The sequence below is a fragment of the Myxocyprinus asiaticus genome, chromosome 9 (genome assembly GCF_019703515.2).
Source record: "Myxocyprinus asiaticus isolate MX2 ecotype Aquarium Trade chromosome 9, UBuf_Myxa_2, whole genome shotgun sequence".
In the NCBI taxonomy this organism is placed as follows: domain Eukaryota; kingdom Metazoa; phylum Chordata; class Actinopteri; order Cypriniformes; family Catostomidae; genus Myxocyprinus; species Myxocyprinus asiaticus.
Window position 1 is genome coordinate 35,870,784 of NC_059352.1, and position 22,329 is coordinate 35,893,112.

The 22,329-nt window shown below is 38.3% G+C and overlaps 1 long non-coding RNA gene across 4 annotated transcripts; it reads left to right on the plus strand.

The window, feature by feature from the left end:
- Positions 1 to 7,073: 7,073 nt before the first annotated feature.
- Positions 7,074 to 16,575, plus strand: LOC127446065 (uncharacterized). Of its 4 annotated transcripts, XR_007898135.1 has the most exons (7): positions 7,161 to 7,635; positions 7,832 to 7,925; positions 8,046 to 8,176; positions 8,430 to 8,503; positions 8,619 to 8,925; positions 11,625 to 13,855; positions 14,015 to 16,575. It is a non-coding gene; the product is annotated as an uncharacterized LOC127446065 (long non-coding RNA). The 4 variants fall into 4 exon arrangements; XR_007898134.1 differs by lacking the exon at positions 7,161 to 7,635 and adding an exon at positions 7,074 to 7,102 and having other exon boundaries at positions 11,625 to 16,575; XR_007898136.1 differs by having other exon boundaries at positions 7,161 to 7,687; positions 11,625 to 16,575.
- The last annotated feature ends 5,754 nt before the right edge of the window (positions 16,576 to 22,329 follow it).

Genomic DNA, 22,329 nt, shown 5'->3' on the forward strand with positions numbered 1-22,329 from the left:
AAAACCTTGAAACACAAGAATAACACACTATAATATTCTATCTCTGCCCAGACATAAACCTCTTACTTGAATCGCATGAGGATGCAGAATGTGTGTTCATCCGTCCTTTAACTCAGACTCGGTTCCTCGAGGCTCGGGTGATGACGGGAGGCCATTCCTCGCTCTGTCGGCGGGCGGTACGGCTGTTGATTCTCGGCGGGCTGGCGGAGAACTCAGAAATGTCGACTTGATTGAAGATGGAAGAGAAATCTTTAATCTCTTCACTTCTGTAGGTAAACGGATGAAGATGCAAATTGCTCGGCGGTTTCCTTCGGATCCGTTAGAGTGTTCGGTTGAACACAGAGTAATCTCAACTCGTCCAGCGAGATGGAGATTGCATGGCCACAGTTTCAAGCGGGACGTTACTTCCTTGTGCCACGAGGTTGCACCTGAGAGCAGCGATGAACTGCGTCTATACAGGACGAACAAAGTTGCTGGAAGCAAATCCCGAAAGCATTTCAGAGGTATTTCAACTCCTGATGATGTCATGTTTGAGGGACATTCTGTTGTGTGCCTCATCCAATAGGAGTTGAGAGTTCGATCCTTTAGTGAGCAAGGCTTCATTGGATTTGTAGTCTGTTTTGGACTCCCTTTGTTTGATTTTGGCACGATTTTTATCAGTAAGATTTATGACTTGGTGTGTGGGGGCTTGAGTTGGGTTTTTACGACTGTGTTAGGCCTGCCTCAGTCTTCTATCTGAATACATCAGGCCCAACAAAGTCAAGTCGAACCTCTCAAACAGTAGGCAGCCCTGACATGCCAAACAGCACTGAGGAGGAAAACAGCAACACTGTGCTATGCGCTAATTTTTTTTCATTATACATCATCACCTTTACAAAATTGTTTCACGATTTTACATGAGTAAAAGTAACTGTTATATTTTGACAAAATGTTATAGTTTCATATGAAATAATCTAAAGGTAGAATCTATTAACCTCAATTTATATCAACAGTGGCAGTTGTAGTTAAAGTTTCAAGATGTGTTTCCGCTAGTATTTATTTTTTCCTAAATACTATAATTTGTTATTATTATTACTCTTATTTAAGAATAGCTACACTGACCTAACCATGGTAATGAGGAGCCTTTCCTCTTGTGTAATATGTATGTTCTGTTTAATTTATTTTGAAATTAGGAAACAAACGGGATAATAATGGACTCATAGCCTATAAGTAAATATGCTCTTTAATTTTTAAAAGGGGGGAGAGAAAACTTCCTGTAGATTTTGTTGTTGACATCAACAACAAAAATAATGTCACTTGATGCATGTCCTTGTACTTGAAAACCATGAACAAAACTATGCAACATAAAAGGAAATGTGACCCAGGATACATTAAATACAGGTTACGTTTTTACTATGGTGGGTCGCCACTTGATTTCCAATGTAAAATCTGGGTCCTGAAGCAAAACCAGTTGAGAACCACTGAGTTAAAGGTACAGTATGCTGTCACGCACCTACAGTATATGTTAATTGTTAATAATCATGGGACACACACAGCCGATGTTATTTTTCATTTAGTAGTTAATTTAATATGCTATGCTAACATGTAAACTAACATGCTTTAGTTATATAACATGTTATAGTTACATGCTATTTTTTTTATCATGTTTATAATTCTGTTAGCTTTCTTATTCTATTTATTTTCAAAAGGGAGACTTTTTTTTTACACATACTTCAATTAAAAAAAATGATTTCAATTATAATAAAGCGTTTGTTCAACCAAAAAAAAAAAAAACTTCTGTTTTCACTCCTTTAAGGGTCATTGTAACTGATAATAATAATTGTGTAATACTGTATACTGTGAAACCGTGATATTTTCTGAGACGGTTATCATACCGTGAAAATCTCATACCATTGCAACCCTACTCTGAGGTGGTGTACTATCATTCTGAAGTGAAATTGTTCTTTTTAACATCTAGCTGAATTCATAGAAAACACAGCATGTATATGACATTTTAGAGGGCTTTAATTTTGAAATTAAACATCAGACAGTCCTGATATTTTGTGAGTGACACTGAGGTGGTGTAATATCATTCTGAAGTGAAATTGTTCTTTGAAACCAAGGAGTTTCCTTTTAATATCTATCTGAATTTATAGAAAACACAGCATGTAAATTACATTTTAGAGGGATTTAATTTTGAAATTCAACATCAGACTGCCCTGATATTCTGTGAGTGAAACTCTGAGGTGATGTACAATCAGGCCAGGAACACACTGAATAAGGGAATCAGAGTGGCTAAAAAAAGATACTCTGAGAAGCTGAAAAACAAGTGTTCAGCTAACGACCCTGCATCAGTGTGGAGTGGCATGATACAACTTACAAATTACAGGACTCCTACCCCCAACCCTGTGGCGGACCAACAACTGGCTAACAAACTGAATATGTTCTACTGTAGATTTGAAAGGCCCAATCTCACACCCCACACCCATTCTGACCTTCACTTCACACAAACACCAACACCTCCTGCAACCCCCCCTCCTCCCCCCTCCTGCTACTCAACCTGCACTTAAGATCTGTGAAGATGATGTGAGCCGTGTCTTTCGAAAACAAAGGATAAGGAAAGCACAGGGCCCAGATGGCGTTTCACCTGCATGTCTTAAATCCTGTGCTAACCAGCTGGCCCCCATCTTCACACAGATCTTCAATAAATCACTGGAGCAGTGTGAAGTCCCATGCTGCTTCAAACGTTCCACTATCATCCCCATCCCAAAGAAACCAAAAATCACAGGACTTAATGACTACAGACCTGTTGCCCTGATGTCTGTGGTCATGAAGTTATTTAAGAGACTGGTGTTGGCCCACCTGAAGGACATCACTGGACCCTTTCTAGATCCCCTTCAATTTGCTTATCGAGCAAACAGGTCTGTGGATGATGCAGTCAACATGGGATTGCATCATATCCTGCAACATCTGGACAGACCAGGGACATATGCAAGGATACTTTTTGTGGACTTCAGTTCGGCTTTCAATACCATCATCCCAGCTATTCTCCGGACTAAATTACACCAACTCTGTTCTGACGTCTATCTGTCAGTGGATTACCAGCTTTCTTACCAGCTTGTGAGACAGGGGAAATTCACTTCCAGCACCTGTACAATCAGCACTGGTGCCCCCCAGGGATGTGTGCTCTCCCCACTACTCTTCTCCCTCTACACTAACGACTGCATTGCCAAGGACCCTTCTGTCAAGCTCCTGAAGTTTGCAGACGACACCACTGTCATCAGCCTCATCCGAGATGACAATGAGTCTGCATACAGAAGGGAGGTTAAACAGCTGGCTCTCTGGTGCAGTCAAAACAACTTTGAGCTGAACACGCTCAAAATGGTGGAAATGATTGTGGACTTGAGGAGGAACCCCCCAACACTGTCCACCCTCACCATTCTAAACAGCACTGTGGCAGCAGTGGAGTCATTCAGGTTCCTGGGCACTACCATCTCACAGGACCTGGAGACCATTGACTCCATTGCGAAAAAGCCTAGCAGAGGTTGTACTTCCTTCGCTAGCTGAGGAAGTTCAACCTGCCACAGCCGCTGCTGATACAGTTCTACTCAGCGGTCATTGAGTCTGTCCTCTACACTTCAATAACAGTCTGGTTTGGTTCAGCTATGAAATCAGGCATCAGATGACTACATAGGACAGTTTGGACTGCTGAGAGGATTATTGGTTGCCCCCTGCCCCCCCTTCAAGAACTATACACTTCCAGAGTGAGGAAAAAGTCTGGAAAAATCACTCTGGACCCCACTCACCCTGCCCACTACCTTTTTGAACTGTTGCCTTCTGGCCAACGCTTCAGAGCTCTGAGCACCAGAACCGTCAGGCACAGGAACAGTTTTTTTCCTCAGGCTATCCATCTCATGAACAGTTAAAACTGCCCCTTTGAGCAATAATTAATGTGCAATACACAGCTTAGTGTTTTTATATTATCCAACACATCCTACCTCGTCTGCCATTACATTCCCTTGCACTGTACATAACCGATTTGTATTTAGATTTGCACTACGTATGTGTGTATGCATGTATATGTATGTATATATATTCATATATGTGTATATGTATGTATATGTATGTGTATGTGTGTGTATGTGTGTGTGTATATGTATGTATATGTATGTATGTGTGTATGTATGTATGTATGTATGTGTATATATATATATATATATATATATATATATATATATATATATATATATATATATATATATATATATATTGGCTATTGTGTATTCTATATATACTTTTTCTTTTCAATATTTATCTATTTTTTATTCAATTTTAATTATTTTTTTAAAAGTCTTGTTGCTGTTTTTTGTATAGTTGTGTACTGGAAGCTCCTGTCACCAAGACATATTCCTTGTATGTGTAAGCATACTTGGAAATAAAGCTCATTCTGATTCTGATTCTTAAGTGAAATTGTTCTTTGGAAACAGGGAGTTTCCTTTTAATATCTATCTGAATTGATAGAAAACACAGCATGTATATGACAATTTAGAATGCTTTAATTTTGAAATTCAACATAAGACAGTCCTGACATTGTGTGAGTGGCACTCTGAGGTGGTGTACTATCATTCTGAAGTTAAATTGGTCTGTGTTAACAGGAAGTTTCTCAGTGACAGTCTGTCATTTTGGTGCTTAAAAGTCAGATGGTCTTTGGCGATGTTCGCTCGGCACTTGATGCACGGACCTCCGTTTTTAATTCCGGGAAAGCGGAGGAGCATAAACAAGCCAGTTATGTCCTCCGAAAAACTATCAGAACAGCAAAACGTCAGTACAGGAACAAGATTGAAGGACAGTTCAACACCACCAACTCTAGAAGCATGTGGCAGGGAATTAATATCATCACGGACTTTAAAGGGAATAAAAACTCAGCCGTGAACACCGCTGCCTCTCTCCCGGATGAGCTAAATACTTTTTATGCTCATTTCTAGGGAAATAACACCGGCCTCGTGGAGAGAGCTCTCGCGGCCGAAGCTACAGAGGTTAGTTCACTCTCCGTCTCTGTAGCGGATGTAACCCGATCCTTCCGACGGGTGAATATCCGCAAAGCCGCGGGTCCAGACAGCATTCCGGGCCACGTCATCAAGCATGCGCGAACCAACTGGTTGGTGTTTTTACAGACATTTTCAACCTTTCCCTCTCTTTGTCTGATGTCCCCACATGCTTTAAAACGTCAACCATTGTGCCTGTTCCAAAGCAATCCAAAATCACTTGCTTAAATGACTGGCATCCTGTTGCTCTGACCCCCATCATCAGCAAATGCTTTGAGAGACTAATCAGAGATTACATCTGCTCTTTGCTGCCTCCATCACTGGACCCATTGCAGTTTGCTTACTGCAACAACCGCTCCACTGATGATGCCATTGCATCTACAATACACACTGCTCTCTCCCACCTGGAAAAAAAGAACACTTATGTGAGAATGTTGTTTGTAGACTACAGCTTAGCATTCAACACCATAGTGCCCTCCAAGCTTGATGAGAAACTCCGGGCTCTGGGCTTAAACAGCTCACTGTGCAGCTGGATCCTGGACTTCCAGTCAAGCAGACACCAGGTGGTTAGAATGGGCAGCAACATCTCTTCATCACTGACCCTCAACTCTGGAGACCCGCAGGGCTGTGTTCTCAGCCCACTCCTGTATTCCCTGTACACACATGACTGTGTGGCAACACACAGCTCCAATGCCATCATTAAGTTTGCTGATGATACAACAGTGGTAGGTCTGATCACTGACAATGATGAAACAACCTACAGAGAGGAGGTGCACACTCTGACACACTGGTGTCAGGAGCACAACCTCTCCCTCAACGTCAGTAAGACAAAGGAGCTTGTGGTGGACTTCAGGAGAAGAGATAGAGAACACAGCCCCATCACCATCAATGGAGCACCAGTGGAGAGAGTCAGCAGCTTGAAGTTCCTGGGTGTCCACATCACTGAGGAACTCACATGGTCCGTCCACACTGAGGCCGTTGTGAAGAAGGCTCATCAGTGCCTCTTCTTCCTGAGATGGCTGAGGAAGTTTGGAATGAACCGCCACATCCTCACACGGTTCTACACCTGCACTGTAGAGAGCATCCTGACTGGCTGCATCTCCACCTGGTATGGCAATAGCACCGCCCACAACCCCAAAGCACTGCAAAGGGTGGTGCGAACTGCCAGACACATCATCGGAGGTGAGCTTCCCTCCCTCCAGGACATATATACCAGGCAGTGTGTGAAAAAATCTCGGAGGATCATCAGAGACTCCAGCCACCTATGCCATGGGCTGTTCTCACTGCTACCATCAGGCAGGCGATATCGCAGCATCAGGACCAGCACCAGCTGACTTCATGTTAGCTTCTTCCCCCAAGCAATCAGACTTTTGAACCCTTGATCTCCCACGATCAAAATACATCAGTACTGCACTTTATTACTCTTACTCTTATATCTCATAAATTATATCATTATTATATTATATTCTCTCTTAAGAACACACTGGCAACTTACTATCAACCGACAGCCTGAATGTCAATACAGTACAATACATCCTACTGTACATTTTATATATACTATATATACTTTTTTATTGTATAATGTGTATTCTATATTGTGTGTATTGTATACTGTACATTGTATGTTATTATTTGTATATTGTGTTATGTGTAATTATGTGCTTATTAGATTTTAAATTGTGTTGTAAATCTGATGTTTATTGTAAATTGGTATATGTCTCATCACTGTCATGACTACTATGTTGCTCGGAACTGCACCCAAGAATTTCACACACTATTGCAATTGTGTATATGGTTGTGTGACAATAAAAGTGATATGATTTTTTTTATTTGAAATGTATTCTTTATTATTAAGTTATTATTAAGCAGGCGTTATTTTTTATTAAAATAGTTTATTTTTTGTCTAATATTTATTCATTTTGTTTTTTGTAGTTATTTATGTGTTTTTATTTATTCTTTTATTTATTTATTCATTCATTATTGACAGACTGACTGACTGACTGAATGTAAAATGACGTTCACCGGAAGGTCACTTTTATTTTGAAATCAGTTCCAACACGCTCTTACCGAAATGTGTGGTAGGTATATGAAAAAATACTTACATGAACCAAATCTTCTTATTACATGTCACAATAATCTTGTGTTCTGAAACAAAAAAAGTGAATATATGAAAGGAAACCTGTACAGTTGAAATGAAAGCATGTCAGCAGATTTTGAAAGAATGACTAGCTTTGTTACAAGTGTAATCAGTTTCGTGTTTTGTACTAAGAATTTTTTTATTTTACCACTTGCATGTGAAAATAGTATTAGCAATTTTAAAAAACACTCTACACTTTTGTAAGTCGGGCCCCATTTAGATAATGCGCCTTGGAATCACTTCGAATGGCTAAATGTAAACACTGTACATTTTTAAACATTTTATTGTAATACATTTGAACTTCATTTAAGTGTATCTGTTTCTGCGTCTTAGTTTATGCCAAGTTCAACTTGACAAACTGAACCAACGTGTTCCTCAAAGTCTCTACAGGAGTTGAAGTTGATTCCGATATTTGTGATGAGTTGGTTACATCATCTAATGTGACTTTCAATGTTTTGGATAGCGATAAGTCTAGTAAGAAACTCAAACGACCTGCTGTCATGTTTTAATGCAAAATATTATCAAGGTTGTGTACCCTCTTCATACTTCTAACTGCACATCCCTCATGATAGCATCTTCCTTATAGAGTATAATATTTTTATTTTTGTATTTAAAGAAAATTTAATGTTCAAACTGTCATGTTGAATGCACAATTTTTTTTAAATTCCAGGATAATGTTATATAAGCTGAATGAGACATTTCTCTGAGGCCTCCTGCTCTGGGTCTTCATTTTAACAGTGGAATCGGAAAGTTCAGACTCCACAGTAAGTCTGTCAAAAGATGGAAGTTTTTATTTTTTTCTTGTTCAGGTTGTGCATAGAATTTCAAATATCAAGAACTTTAAGATACTTTAAGCAGGTTTCTTTGCATTATCTATATTGCAGCTGTTTTATGCAGCTCTGCACTCAAAATCAGGAGGCTCATATATATTGACAGTTCTACCTAACAACCTGTCTGACCAAACACAAAGAAAGCTGGTCAACATCCTCATAGCGGACATGGTAGAGAGTTATGGGTAAGTGACCAATAAAATTGTTTGCAGTGTAGTTCTTAATATAAAACACCCACTAATTGTAAATAAGACCCATATGTATTTTATTATTGATTTTTTACACTTGTCAGTCATAGTTATGAATGTCAATTAATATAAATATGAATAGTAAAATACCAAATAGCCATTCATATGAAATGCTACAGATAAAATCAAATTGTGACTATATAACATTTTTGACCTATCTAATCTTCAATCTTTGTCTTTCTGTTCACAGCCAGTATCAGCATAACCAGTGATCTTGGAATTCTTTTCAGCAATTTGAAGGATTAGTGAGGACCAACTGGTTATGTGAGTGTGAAGTAAATTGTCTCTCTGTTTTTTTTTTTTAATGCAGTATGCCACAATTATTTGGTTTGCATTATACTGATAACTTTATGAAGCAAATACATTTTTCGTTTGACAGGAACAGTACTATGATCCACTCAGTTGCCAGGGTTACTTTGCCTAAAGATTGTAAATAGTTTACGCAACTCAGGAAATAATTTGAAGAGGACATCAAAGTCGGTTTACCAAGATGGCCCCAAGACTCTGGGCGAGACATCTTCAACAGCTGAGAAGCTATATCCGTGATGAAGCATTCAATGGATCAACCAATTATTAAGGAGAGAATGAAGGCAACGTTCAAGCACAGACAGAATATGATACATGATCCAGACAAGTCTTCACCCATCCTGAATTACCTTCCCTGATTCCTGGATACACCAGACTTGGTAAGAAATATTGAGATAACCTTGATGTTCTTACTGTGTTGTGTAATTGTGATTGACATGATTTCTGCGTGTACAAGATTGACCAAGACTTCACAATACTCTTTGGTTCTCAGGCAAGTTAATTGCAAAATGGCAACATTCTACTCACTTCGGATAATTGCTGACTGCTATGTGTGTTTGTGTGTGTGTGTGTGTGTTTGCTGGTTTGAGCTTTAACTGTATATTTATGGGTTGTGGGGGTTAAAATTCTATTCCGTTAGGATGGGACAGCGACATTGCATCTATCATCCTACTCGTTCATCTCTTGTCTCCAACTGTCAAATGAAGGAAGACTGGGAAACTCAGTCCCCTTGAAGCTGCTGACTGTCTGGTCAGGTTCATGAAGCAGGGTTCCCATGGATCCTTAAAAAGTTTTAAAATGTCTTAAATTCAGTTTTCCAAAATTGAAGTTCAAAAAAGTTTTAAATATCTAAAATGATACAACAAAGGTCTTAAATTTGGGGGTGGAAAGATGGGAATCGTGATATGACCTAATGTGAGTATCAAACTTCAAAAGAATATGATTTAATTAAATAAATGCATGCGCTGTGTCCTTCAAAGTGAAAATGCGGCACTGTTGTGTTCTTCATGTAGTGTTGATGAAATATGACAATGTTTACTTTTAATTGTTTATGTTGTAACCCCCCACCCCCATGGGCTCTCCCCATCACAGGAAGTAAAGACTAAGAACATTTAATATAGGCTACCCATTTAAAAACTATTGGCAGACTAACTGGCTTGCTTTCAACACATTATTGAATCAGCACAATCCAATATCAGTCAACCTCTAATTTGTATTTATTTATATAATGGTACATAAACCAATTTTAATGTGATAAATATGTGGAAAACATGTCTTGAGTATTTTAAATGTGCATATAACCTACTCTGTTTTACTGATAAGCAATGCTAAGGCCATGTTGAATTGTATGTCCCTCTCTGTTTAAGTAAGAGTCTGTGATACATGATTTATTTTGAGATTGTTTTGGTATGTTTTGGTATGGGGATGCAGTATTAATTGTATTTGTTCAGGTCTTGAAAAAGGTCTTAATAGGTCTTAAATTTGATTTTAAAAACTCTGCAGCAACCCTGATGAAGTTAAATGTCCTAGAAATCTTCTAATATTATTTTAGCATTGCTTGATAGTCTTGTCCACAAACAGTTAGTCTAGTCTAGAAGTGCTTGTGAGAATATGTGATTCGGAGTACTGAAAGGTATAGTTCACCCAAAAATGAAAATTCTCTCATCATTTACCTCATGCCATCCTAGATGAAGACTTTCTTTCTTCAGCAGAACACAAAGATTTTTAGAAGAATATTTCATGCAAGTGAATGGTGATCAGACCTTTGTAGCTCCAAAAATCACATAAAGGAAACATAAAAGTAATCCATATGACTCCAGTGTTTAAATCTGTATCTTCATAAGCAATATAATAGGTGTGTGAGAAACAGGACAATATTTAAGTCCTTTTTTACTCTAAATCTCCACTTTAACTTTCATTTTCAGATTTGAAAATGAAATTAAACAGGCACCACATGTGACTTTCAGATGTAAAAGTGAAAGAAGAGTTACATTTTTAACTGTTTCTCACCCACACCTATTATATCACTTCATGATAGGGTTGCCAACTGTCCCGTATTTCGACGGAAGTAAAGATGTCCCATACGGGAAGCCTATTGTCCTGTATTTCAGCAGGACCCCGATCAGATGGCGAAATGCCCTGTATTGAATCAACAAAATGTTCAAAGGGGCTCAAGCGTCCTGTATTTAGTTGGCAACCCTGCTTCACGATCAATATCTAAGTACTTTTTAACTATAAAGCATTGCTTCCGGTCAACAGTATGTGTGTGACATAATCGCATTGGCATGTTCACGCAAGAACTGACGCACAGGTGACACACCCGGAAGAGCAGCGCTGTTTACAACGGAGTAGGAGGAATGCTGTCCAAAAGTTTCATTGGTTTTGGTTTAGATCTTTATTTGTATCTGTTTCTTTACTCAAAACAGTGCGTGTGTGTGCTTCTCCTGGATGTCTCAACTGAGAGAAAAATTTGAGATTACATTTGTATCCATGGCAATGCATATATGTCACACGAGAGACCATGTGTACTCCACCCTCTCGTGACGTGAACGCGCATACTGCTGCTGACCGGAACGAACGATTTATAGTTCAGTTCTTAAATATTAATATTTTTTCACATTAAAAGCAATCGTATTGCTTTATAAAACATTAACCGCTGGAGTCATATGGATGACGTTTATGCTGACTGTCTTTTTTGGAGCTTCAAAGATCTGATCACCGTCAGCTTGCATTTTAAGGACCTACTGAGCTGAGATATTTTTCTGTTTTTCTTCAAATATGTTCTGCTGAAGAAAGAAAGTCATACACACCTGGGATGGCATGAGGGTGAGTAAATGATGAGAGAATTTTCATTTTTGGATGAACTATCCCTTTAAGGTAGTCTTGGTTAGGTTCACTGATCACTTTGGTGTGCCACAGGATGGGCCATTTCAAGAGTGATACAGAGAGCTGTCTTTAGTCAGATGTGTACACATGCCTATCTTGCAACTGGATTTGTGAAGTAGAAATTGTATTATCTGTCTGTTGGGTTATAGTTGACACAACATTGTTTCTAATTTCTACTGTCTTACGCTCTTAGATGGGGATGAGCATTGCGATGTTCCTTGACCGAGTTGGATCAACACTGCCCTTCCTCCTCTGTGTTGGGGAAGGAAAAGAGTAGTATCCAGAAGTTTTACATCATCCTGGACCAGAAAGCCATCCCCTGCATGGTGCAGATAGCTGTTGACTCTTTGACCAACTCTTTAAGGTGCACTTTGTGTGTTCTGTATCCTACGATGAGTCCTTATGCAACTTCTATACTTTCATCCAAACAAGTGTGTATGGAATTGAAGTGGGCACAGCCAAGGAGAATCCAAGGGTCAAGGACACGAGTGAGAATTCATAAAACTGAGGTTTGTTTCAGCATCTGAAGTTTCTTCATGGTTTTTTGCCAGGGCATTCATTGCATTTAAAATGTGGAAAACCTGGATGGTTATCTGTGTTTTGGACAGTGCATATTACGGACTCAAGGAACATTTAGAGGGCATGGAGAATGTGCAGCCTCGGGTACTGTTGTCAGTTTGGGCAGTGGTGACATTGTTCTTGTTTCTGACTCACTGCGAAGTGAGGATTCTCCTGTCACTTTTCCAGCTACTGTTGAAAATAGGCAGCTTCTAGATATGTGAAGCTTTATCATTGTTTAGGTGCAAGCATCTGGATTCTCCGAAAGTACTGTTCAGTGTTTAGTTGGTACAATGTAGGAACTTGTAAGCAACGTTCTTTCTCAAGCACAAGACGCTGTTGTTTGTCATCTTAAACTTTGAATATGTCAGCTGTCTCCATTATTTCCTCCTGGGTAAAAAGCTATGGAACTGAATACCAAGTTGGAATGCTCTGCTGTTGAAAATGAAATGCCTGTTTTCAAATGATATATATTCATAAAAATGTTGTTAAAGATGAGCAAACATTCTTTTTGTAATGTGTTTTGAAGAGCATGTGAATGCATTCTGTATTGAGATTATTTTTTTCACTATCATTTGTGTGACTGATTTTATAGACTTCACGACAGGCATTTTTCACATGACAATGAAAGAACACATTGTGCCTTATTGTAGTTTTGTTTCAGACTGCAAGTCTAAAGTCTGAAACATTTTAAATGTGAGCAATTCTAGCGTTATGGATGTGACATTTGTAGTGAAAACTTCAAATGTAACTTCTCAGGAAAGTATCAATTACTATTATATGAAACCATTCATACCTGCTGGTAGAGTCCAGACATCAGAAAAAAGTCAGTCTATACTATATTTTTTCCAGTTCAGATTGGGATATACACTTGCGTTATGGATGTGACAAGTATGGACATGACTTTTTAAGAGACTACATACTTTGTAGGATCTCTGTGAATTAAAATTCACAATTCTGGAACAACAATAGCCACAGAATGTAGAAGGGTTGGCACTTCAAAGAACATGTAATATTATTATTTATTTCATTGTCGTTCTCGCATTGAGGAACAAACTCTGTTATGGATGTGACAGTTCTGAAAGCAGAACTTACCTGACTATGTAAAAGCATATACAATGCTTTGAAAACTTTAATAGAGACCTCTAATGGGTATTTAAACCACCCAACTTTGACCTCTGCGTCATCAGTATGGTAAGGCTGCACAATTGATCAACTTTAAACTGAAAAATTATGTTTTGTGTCAAAATGATCGTACTGTTTTCAGCAAGTTTGTTGCAGTTCAGTGCGCATTACGTTTTGTCAAAATGGTTGCAATATTATGATTTGTGTCAAAATGATCGCTAGTACTAATTATTGCAAAAGTTATGTTTTAACCAAGTCAAAAAATGGCTGGCATTTGGATTCTTTATTAAGAGCAAAAAAGCAGCAACACGATCTATGCGAAACAGATGTCCAAAAAAGGTGAGTATACAGCACATACAGTTAATCATTTATTGTTTATGAACATGTCTAAGAAATAATTTTTACAATAAATATTTAAATAGTTTACAATTAACTTTTTACATACACTTGTAACTAAAAATATCATTGAATATTGTAAAACTTTGAAATGATGAAATGTATTAAGCAATTAAAACATCAAGTGTTGATTGTCGTTCTTATCAGAGGTTGTGAACAAACAAGGCGAATAAATATCAAATAAACAAACATGAATACGATTAATTAGATGACATTTAATCTAGATTCCTTTTCATATTATTTTTCCTTCTCTGTTCTGCCAAGACTGTCTCTGCAAACTGATACCTCCCCCTATTGTCTACTTATGGATTTAAAGTCTCACCCAAGCTTTATCTTCCACCATAGGTAAGATGTACACAAATCCAGCATTATCATTCCTTTTTAAGAACCGTATTTCAAGTGCCTCGTGGTCTTGGTTATTCACAAGTTCAACAAACTGTCTAAATTATTTGTTTGCCTTGAATTGGATCAAGACACAATCTCCAGTTTTATTGTTCTTTGCAGCAGTTAACTGGGACTCAGAGGACTGGTGTTGAGGAGTTTCAGTAGATGTGGCTTCTGAGAGTAAAGATGTGTGGACACCTGTCTGTTCTGCCTCAGAGTAGATTTTGTGACAAATTTTTCCCTAGGAGACTGGCTCCTGGGTGAAAAATCCATATGATGGATGGACTGAGTGCCCAGAACAGCTGTGATAATGGCCCACCTATCATCCAGCTTGTACTGCTCTGTAAAATCTGTGATTTCAATGGATGTAATCAGTTTGATTTCAGTGTTTGGTCAACTCTTCCTTGCAGAATCTACAAGTGATGCTGCATCTGTAACAATGATTGCCTGTCTGCTGAAGACATCTGTATTAACAGCACGCTTTACTGTTGCTCCCACACCATCCACAGCACCTTTGCCATGGCTTGTGGCAAAGAAGTGCCACTGCACCCATATATTTGGGAACAGCTCCTTGAAAGTGGTTGACAGGAAACACCAGATGAACTTGTTTTTAAATTGAGAAGCTGCTCCATCACTGAATATGTGAATCTCTCTCATCTCGGGATGCTTCTCTTGAATGTGTTCCACAATCTTGGTGATGAATATTGCCACAGACCTCTTGTCATGTTCCAAGCTGTCACTCACAATGGCATATTACTCTGCATCTCCATCAGACCACACAACAGATGGAAACACTGTGATCTGTCTCTGATGTCAGTGTGCTGACTGGATCTGATCTTGGTAGGCAGTGGTGTAGTTTTCAGCAAAATCTACCTGCAGCACCACAATTTCCTTGTCTGTCTTGCTTTTTTTTTTTTTTTTTTTTTTGGCCTGGAAAGATGCACTTTGATGTCTCTTCACAAAACAGTGATGCAAAAATTTTGTAGCAGCTGTCTTGAGAACAAGAAGTACATCACCCAGTGTGCCACTCTTTTGGACCTTATTTGGCAGACCTCCTGTTGCTTCCCATGTGTACCAGGTTACCTTAATTAGCTTGCCTTCTTCTGGGATGTGACTAAGGATACGCATTTCCAACAGCTTGCCATTTCTGCACTCATCACACTGACTTAACATACATTTGGGACAGTCTGGACTGCAGACCACAGCTTCAACAAAATCCTGTGTGCTCTGAAATGCTTGCCTTGGGATAACATGTTGCAAACAGTCCAGGGCTAATTTTATATTTTCATGGTATCAGCAAAGGCACACATTTCGTGGCGTGTCTGAACACCAGAATACATGAGATGTTCGGAGCTCAGCAAACTTAGATTTCCCAATTATACACTCCGGATGTTCACTTTTGAAACAGCGGTAGGCCTCTAGAATAGACATTGTCAAATGTTGTTTCTGAATCTTCTTTTTTACTCCTCCCTCTCTGATCGTGACCACATCCCTTATCCCTGGTGCTTGCCTTGAAAGGTAATCTCTTTCATAAAATTCCCTGACATGATCATATACAGTACTTGTGGCAGTCACACGATTTTTTTTTCTGCAAGAAGGCACAGTGACATGGCAATTTTTTTATTTATTTTTTATAACTACATTTTTTGTGAGGGCTGCTTGGTAAAGCTCGGAGTACTGGTTTTACTGCCTTGCCTAGAGACTGTCTTGAATTAAATGGTGATCTCTTTGGTGACTCCTGGAGTAAAACAGGAAGCTGTGACTTCTTGAGCAAATGCCTTTTCTTCTGCCTTTGTCTAGCATTCTCCCTGAATCTCTCTGCCTCTTGTTTTGATTGCGTTTCCTTCTTTCTTAGTCTCTCTGCTTGCTTTCTCTTTCTTTCCTTTTCCTTGAAATTGTCATCATTCCTCTTCCTCTCTCTGAATGCCTTTTGTCTTTCAGCATTAGTTTTTGCCATCGCACGGTAAGATGAGATATATATATATATATATATATATATATCTTTGTATAAATAAATTATATTGTTCCTTTATTTGTGATATTATTTGTGATCATTTGTTTTATTAAATTGATTGTTGTTGCTGTTGTTAACATTGATATTTGGTAATAAAAATAGTTAAAACTGACTAGATTGATCATTTCATAGTGGCAATTCACTTCATGGCAACCGTGTATTTCTATGATTTTTTTTTAATTATACTGTAATTTTATAAATAAATTTACATATATGTAAATTATATCAAATAACTTAAGAATTAGTGCAAATAAAGTGGAGATTCTATCTGAAAATAGAAGATTTATCACTTCAGAAACGACTCTTCTTAACCACCAGAGGGCGCGAGAGAGCGAGGGGAAAACACGTCATCTAGAGGTGTGTCCTTTAAGGTAGGATGTAAACAATCGGCTGAGTGAACATTTGCGTTGAAGATGTTATTTTAGTATTGGTGCACACCTCATGTGGTGGATGAACATGGCAATTTAATTTAGGCAACAAGGCAACAGCACTTTAATACAGTAAAATACAGACCTATGGACAACTTAAAAAGGGTTTTTTTCTTTGGGTAAAAACTTTATTTTTTCATGGTAAGGCATAAATCCGATCACAGTGGTACAAGTCAGCTACCTAGCGGATACACCATGGTAAACAAATCCTTGTCGGAGCTCGAAGATCTTTGACTCTCCCATTGATATGATTTTTTTTTGGGGGGGGGGGGGGGGGGGGTGATTTGTTCATCATACTTAACATCAAGATAAATTTGCTTTGCACAGAAAGTTTCAGCTTATTTGTATTCATATTGTTTTAATGATTTAAACTTAACCTCTAAAACGTAACGTAGGTGACAGCTCTGAAACGCATCGACCTCATAAATGTGGCTCTTAAAATTAGAAAAAAAGCGCTGTAATAACGAATTGATTGTATATGTTTCTCAGACATTTCCTTGTCTTTCTGGAAAATACGGTATTCGTTGATCCCTCTTTTGCAACCATGAAATATAGCTAGTTGAAAATGTTTTAGAAATGGTGCACACCTCATGTGAGGTGGACGAACAATGCAATTTCCTCAAAAAAAAAAAAAACTTTTATAGCACTATAATACTGTAAAATGTAGACCTAAATTAACTATTTAAAAGGGGTTTTGTTCCTTTGCTTAAAACCTTATTTTTTTCATGGTATGGTTGACATTTCTGTGGAATTGCTCATGTGCAAATTTGTCTGATATGTTGAATATGATTGTTAAATGTGGTGTACCTGAATAAAAGAGAAGTGATTTTGTAACATTTTCTGCCATTTGTCTTTTTTTTTAGGGTAGGGACCAACTTCTATTTTTAACTAAATAGAGTATTGAATCAACACAAAATTAGTGTTCAAAAGTTAACACTTTCAAAAGTGTAACTTTAACACTGTATAGTGTAGACACATATAGACACTTTGCCAGTATTAAATTTGACAATGTGTGTGTTACTTTACCACTAGCAATTTTGCTGTGTTGAACGTGGTTGGTAGGTTGCTAGAATGTTGGAAGGAGATGTGCTGACATGATAAAAACATTATGAAAATACGTATTTATAACGTGAAAAAACTGTCATCTGTCGTATTAAGTACGTTGGGTAAAACTACGTCGTTTGTTGGGATGTTGGCAAACCCTTTGCTTTGGAAGATAACAGTAGAAAAAAAAAATTTGATAATGCATATGAAGTACCAGGTTGGACATGGTAAGTAGGTTACCTAAAGGTCACAAGGGGATGTGCACACATTTACAAAACATCATAACAACGTTTCTGCAACATTGTGCTACTACATTTTTTTTTTAAACCCAGACTGTTGTATTAAGTACGTCAGATAAAAACATTTTTATGCCGTGAAAACTTTTGTAATTAACATTTTATTGATTCATGTGTAATGACAGTGAAAAAAAACTCAACACATATATAATGAATCAACATTTTACATTTAAACCCTACTAATACAATCCCACCCTGACCCCTAACGAACACCCCTGTGGTCCCACATAACACACACACAATCCAAAAAAATAAAATAAATATATATATATATATATATATATATATATATATACACACACACATATATACACACACACATACATATACATACATACATACACAGATACATATACATACATCAAATATATTATATATATATATATATATATATATATATATATATATATATATATATATATATATATATATATATATATACACACACACACACACACATACACAAATAAATAAAATAATAAACATACATGATTAAACTACACTCTCCACATCCCCTCCCCGAGATTCCCCCCAAAAAACTAAATATTTGCCCCATTTTTTAGCAAATAAGTCCCTCAACCCCAGCCTTCTACTTACCGCCTCTTCAAATGCAGCTACCCTCCCCATTTCCACACACCACTCCGAAAAAGAGGGTGCTCCATTTGACTTCCAACCCCTTAAAATTACTTACCTGCCGATCATGAGACTGGTCATAACCCAGTTTTTTATATGATTGTCCCTTAAATGCATGACCGCTCCATCACCCAAAATACAGAGTCTGGGACAAAGCAAAACCTGAGTGTTCAAAACGTCACACAAATACCTCTGAACCCTCAACCAAAACTCCTGGATCTTAACACACCCCCAAAAGACATGGGTAGTGTCTCCAACTTCTGACTGGCATCGCCAGCAAGTGGGTGTGTCTTTAAGACCAAGCCTATATAATCTAGAGGGGGTCCAATAAAATCTATGTAAAATCTTAAATTGCATAAGGCGAACCCTTGCATCTCTAGATACAGACTTGATATTTTTAAGAATCTTAATCCACACTCCATCCTCCAAAACCAAATTCAAATCTTTTTCCCATACTCTCTTGAGAGAAGTCAAGGCTCCATCCCCCAGACTCTGAATTAGTAGGGAGTAATACACTGATGCTTCATGGCCTTTTCCAAAAGCAGCAATCACCTCTCCCAAAGCACCTGCCGCCTTAGGGGGGTGCGTGCCACTCCCAAAAATAGTGCAGAGTAGGTGGCGAAGCTGTAAATACTTATAAAACTGAGATCTGGGAATGCCAAAATGTTGAACCAAATTTTCAAAAGATCTCAATACTCCACCCTCATATAGGTCACCAAGGGCATTAACCCCCCTCACAATCCAATCTGACCAACAAAAAGGGGACTTACTAATACATAGTTTAGGGTTCTGCCATATGCTCGAGGCAACATTTAAATAAATATCAGAATTAAACACTCTGGACACTTTTGTCCATATCGAGTGCAAATGCAAAATAACGGGATGCGACTTAACCTCTCCGGCTAGTTTAATCGAAAGGCTATGCAGTGGAGAGATAGGGGCAAGAACTTCCTTTTCAATACAAAACCAGGGAGGAGCCCTCTCAGGTGGAAGTGACCAATGAGCCAAATGTCTAAGACCGAACGCATAATAATAAAACAAAATCTTGGGTAGGCCTAGCCCTCCTCTGTCAATTGGCCTATGTAACTTATTGAAATTTAACCTGGGGCGCTTACCATTCCAAATAAAGAACTTCACTATGCTATCAAATTGCTTGAAATAAGAGAGGGGGACATCTACAGGGAGAGACTGAAGCAGGTAGTTGAATTTTGGAATACAATTCATTTTAATAACATTAACCTTCCCAATCATCGATAAATGTAATGAAGCCCACCTGCTGACATCGCTCGAAAAACTTTTTATTAAAGGGTCAAAATTAACACTAACTAAATCAGACAAATTTGCTGGGAATAAAATCCCCAAATACTTAATGCCCTGTTTGGGCCACTGGAAGGCGCCCGGCTGGAAAGCTGTTTCTGGGCAGTATGCTGTCAGCGCCAAAGCTTCGGATTTAGACCAATTGACTTTGTATCCTGAGAACTTGGAAAAGGAATTAATAATTCTGTGGAGGCAAGGCATAGATCTAGTAGGTTCAGAGACAAATAATAAAATATCATCTGCGTAAAGCAGAAGCTTATGCGCCGCACCTCCCGCTGTCACCCCTGGAAAATCATCCTCCTTTCTTATCGCAGCTGCTAATGGTTCCAGGGCAAGACAGAACAATAACGGGGAAAGAGGGCAACCCTGTCGAGTGCCCCTATCTAGAGTAAAATAATCTGAAATTAATCCATTTGTTTGTACCGCTGCTACAGGGTGTTTATAAAGTAATTTAATCCAACCAATAAATGTACTCCCGAACCCATACATTTCCAAAATCTTAAAAAGATAATCCCATTCTACCATATCAAACGCCTTTTCGGCGTCAAGTGAGATGGCAGCGACCGGAGATTGTTCATTCGCCACTGACAACATGATATTGATGAGACGCCTGATGTTATCCGAAGAGCTGCGGCCCCGAATAAATCCCACCTGATCTATATGTATAAGAGATGTCATAACCTTACTTAATCGGTTAGCCAAAATGTTTGACAATATTTTAACATCTAGTTGGATCAGGGAGATTGGACGGTAACTTTTACACTCGCTTGGATCTTTGTCCTTTTTAAGAATCAAACTGATCCGGGCTTGTGTCATGGTTGGAGGAAGTTTTCCCTTCTTTAATGATTCAGTATAAACTTCTAACAAAAGTGGGGCCAATTCTGTAGCATAGGATCTAAAAAATTCTGCAGCAAAACCATCTGGCCCCGGAGCCTTGCCAGTAGGTAGGGACTTAATTACCTCGTTAAGCTCCTCCAAGGCTATCTCAGAATCAAGAGAGTTTTTTTTTTTTTTGCTCAGTTGTCAGTTTAGGAAGATCTAATGGTTCCACAAAGTTTCTAATATCTTCATCAGTAGATGAAGACGTGGAACCATAAAGATCAATATAGAATTCTTTAAAGGCATTATTAATATCAATAGCTGAGGTAAATATTTCACCACCAGCAGATTTCACTGAGGGAATGGTAGAAAAAGACTCTCTCTGCTTTATATATCTAGCCAAAAGCTTCCCTGCTTTGTCCCCCGACTCAAAGTATAACTGTCTTGCCCTGAATAACCAAAACTCCACTTTCCGCGACAATACAGTATTATACCTATATTTCAATCGGGTTAATTCTCTGAGGCCATCAAATGACATTCGGCGCTTCAGCTCTGCCTCGGCACTTTTAATATTTCCTTCCAACTCCACAAGTTCTTGTGCTTTGGATTTCTTGATGAATGAGGCATACTGTATGATCCGACCCCTAAGAACCACCTTAAGTGCCTCCCAAGCCACGCCCACAGAGGATACTGAGGACCAGTTGGTCTCCATATAAACATTGATTTCAGTCTTTAACATTTGTTGGAAATCAGGATTTTGTAAAAGGGATACATTAAGGCGCCAACTATATGATTTCTTTTTCTCTATATGTGGCATCACCTCTAAACTCACCAGGGCATGATCTGAGACTAAGGTGTTTCCAATTGAGCAATCAACAACAGATGAAATGAGGGATTTGGATATCAAAAAAAAATCTATTCTAGAATAAATCTTATGGACTGATGAAAAAAATGTATAGTCCCTACCGGATGAGTTCAAAAGTCTCCAAATATCTGAAAGACCAAGATTTTTACACATCCTGTGAAGCGTCAATGTTGCTCTAGGGGGCTTACACACTTTTGCTTCACTGTGATCAAGGACTGAGTCCATCAAAAGATTAAAGTCTCCTCCCAATATTATATCATGAGGGGTGCCAGTGGTTTGCAACATCCCTTCAAGATTTATAAAAAAAAGCCCTGATCATCAGCGTTAGGTGCGTAAATATTAGCCAAAATCAGACTTTGCCCTTGAATTTCAGCTAAAACAATAATGACTCTTCCTAATTTATCTTTAATCTGTTTGAGAAATTTGAATTGTAGATGTTTATTTACCAATATAATGACTCCCTTGCTCTTACTTGAGCCAACACTAAAGAAAACATGTCCACCCCATATCTTCCCAAATTTTTCAGCTTCCTGCGGGGAGAGATGTGTTTCTTGAAGAAACACTATATCATATTTCTTACGTTTAAGAAAAGTAATAACCTTCCTTCTTTTTATGGGGTGCCCCAACCCATTCACATTCCACGTGGAGAGAGACAACTTATTCATATTAACATTTGACATATTGATATAATACAAATAAAAAATTGTGTGTGAAAAACAAAATTATGAAGACCACATTCCCCATTAGTGAAACAATCAACCCCCGAACATCCCCCCAAACAAAACAAACAGAAAAAAGAAAACGTGCGCATTAACCCCGCGCACGACAGCGCCAACCGGCGACAATCGCTCTAAACTCAAAAGGTCCATGAACGCCCACGAGTCCCCACGACAACTTTGCCATCGGATTGCTCAATTTTGCCTCACAAATTTGTGAGGCAAAATTACATAACAGAAAATACTTTGTGAAATAAACCCAGTTAATAGGAAGAATGAGCACAAAAAATGTGTAGATTCATT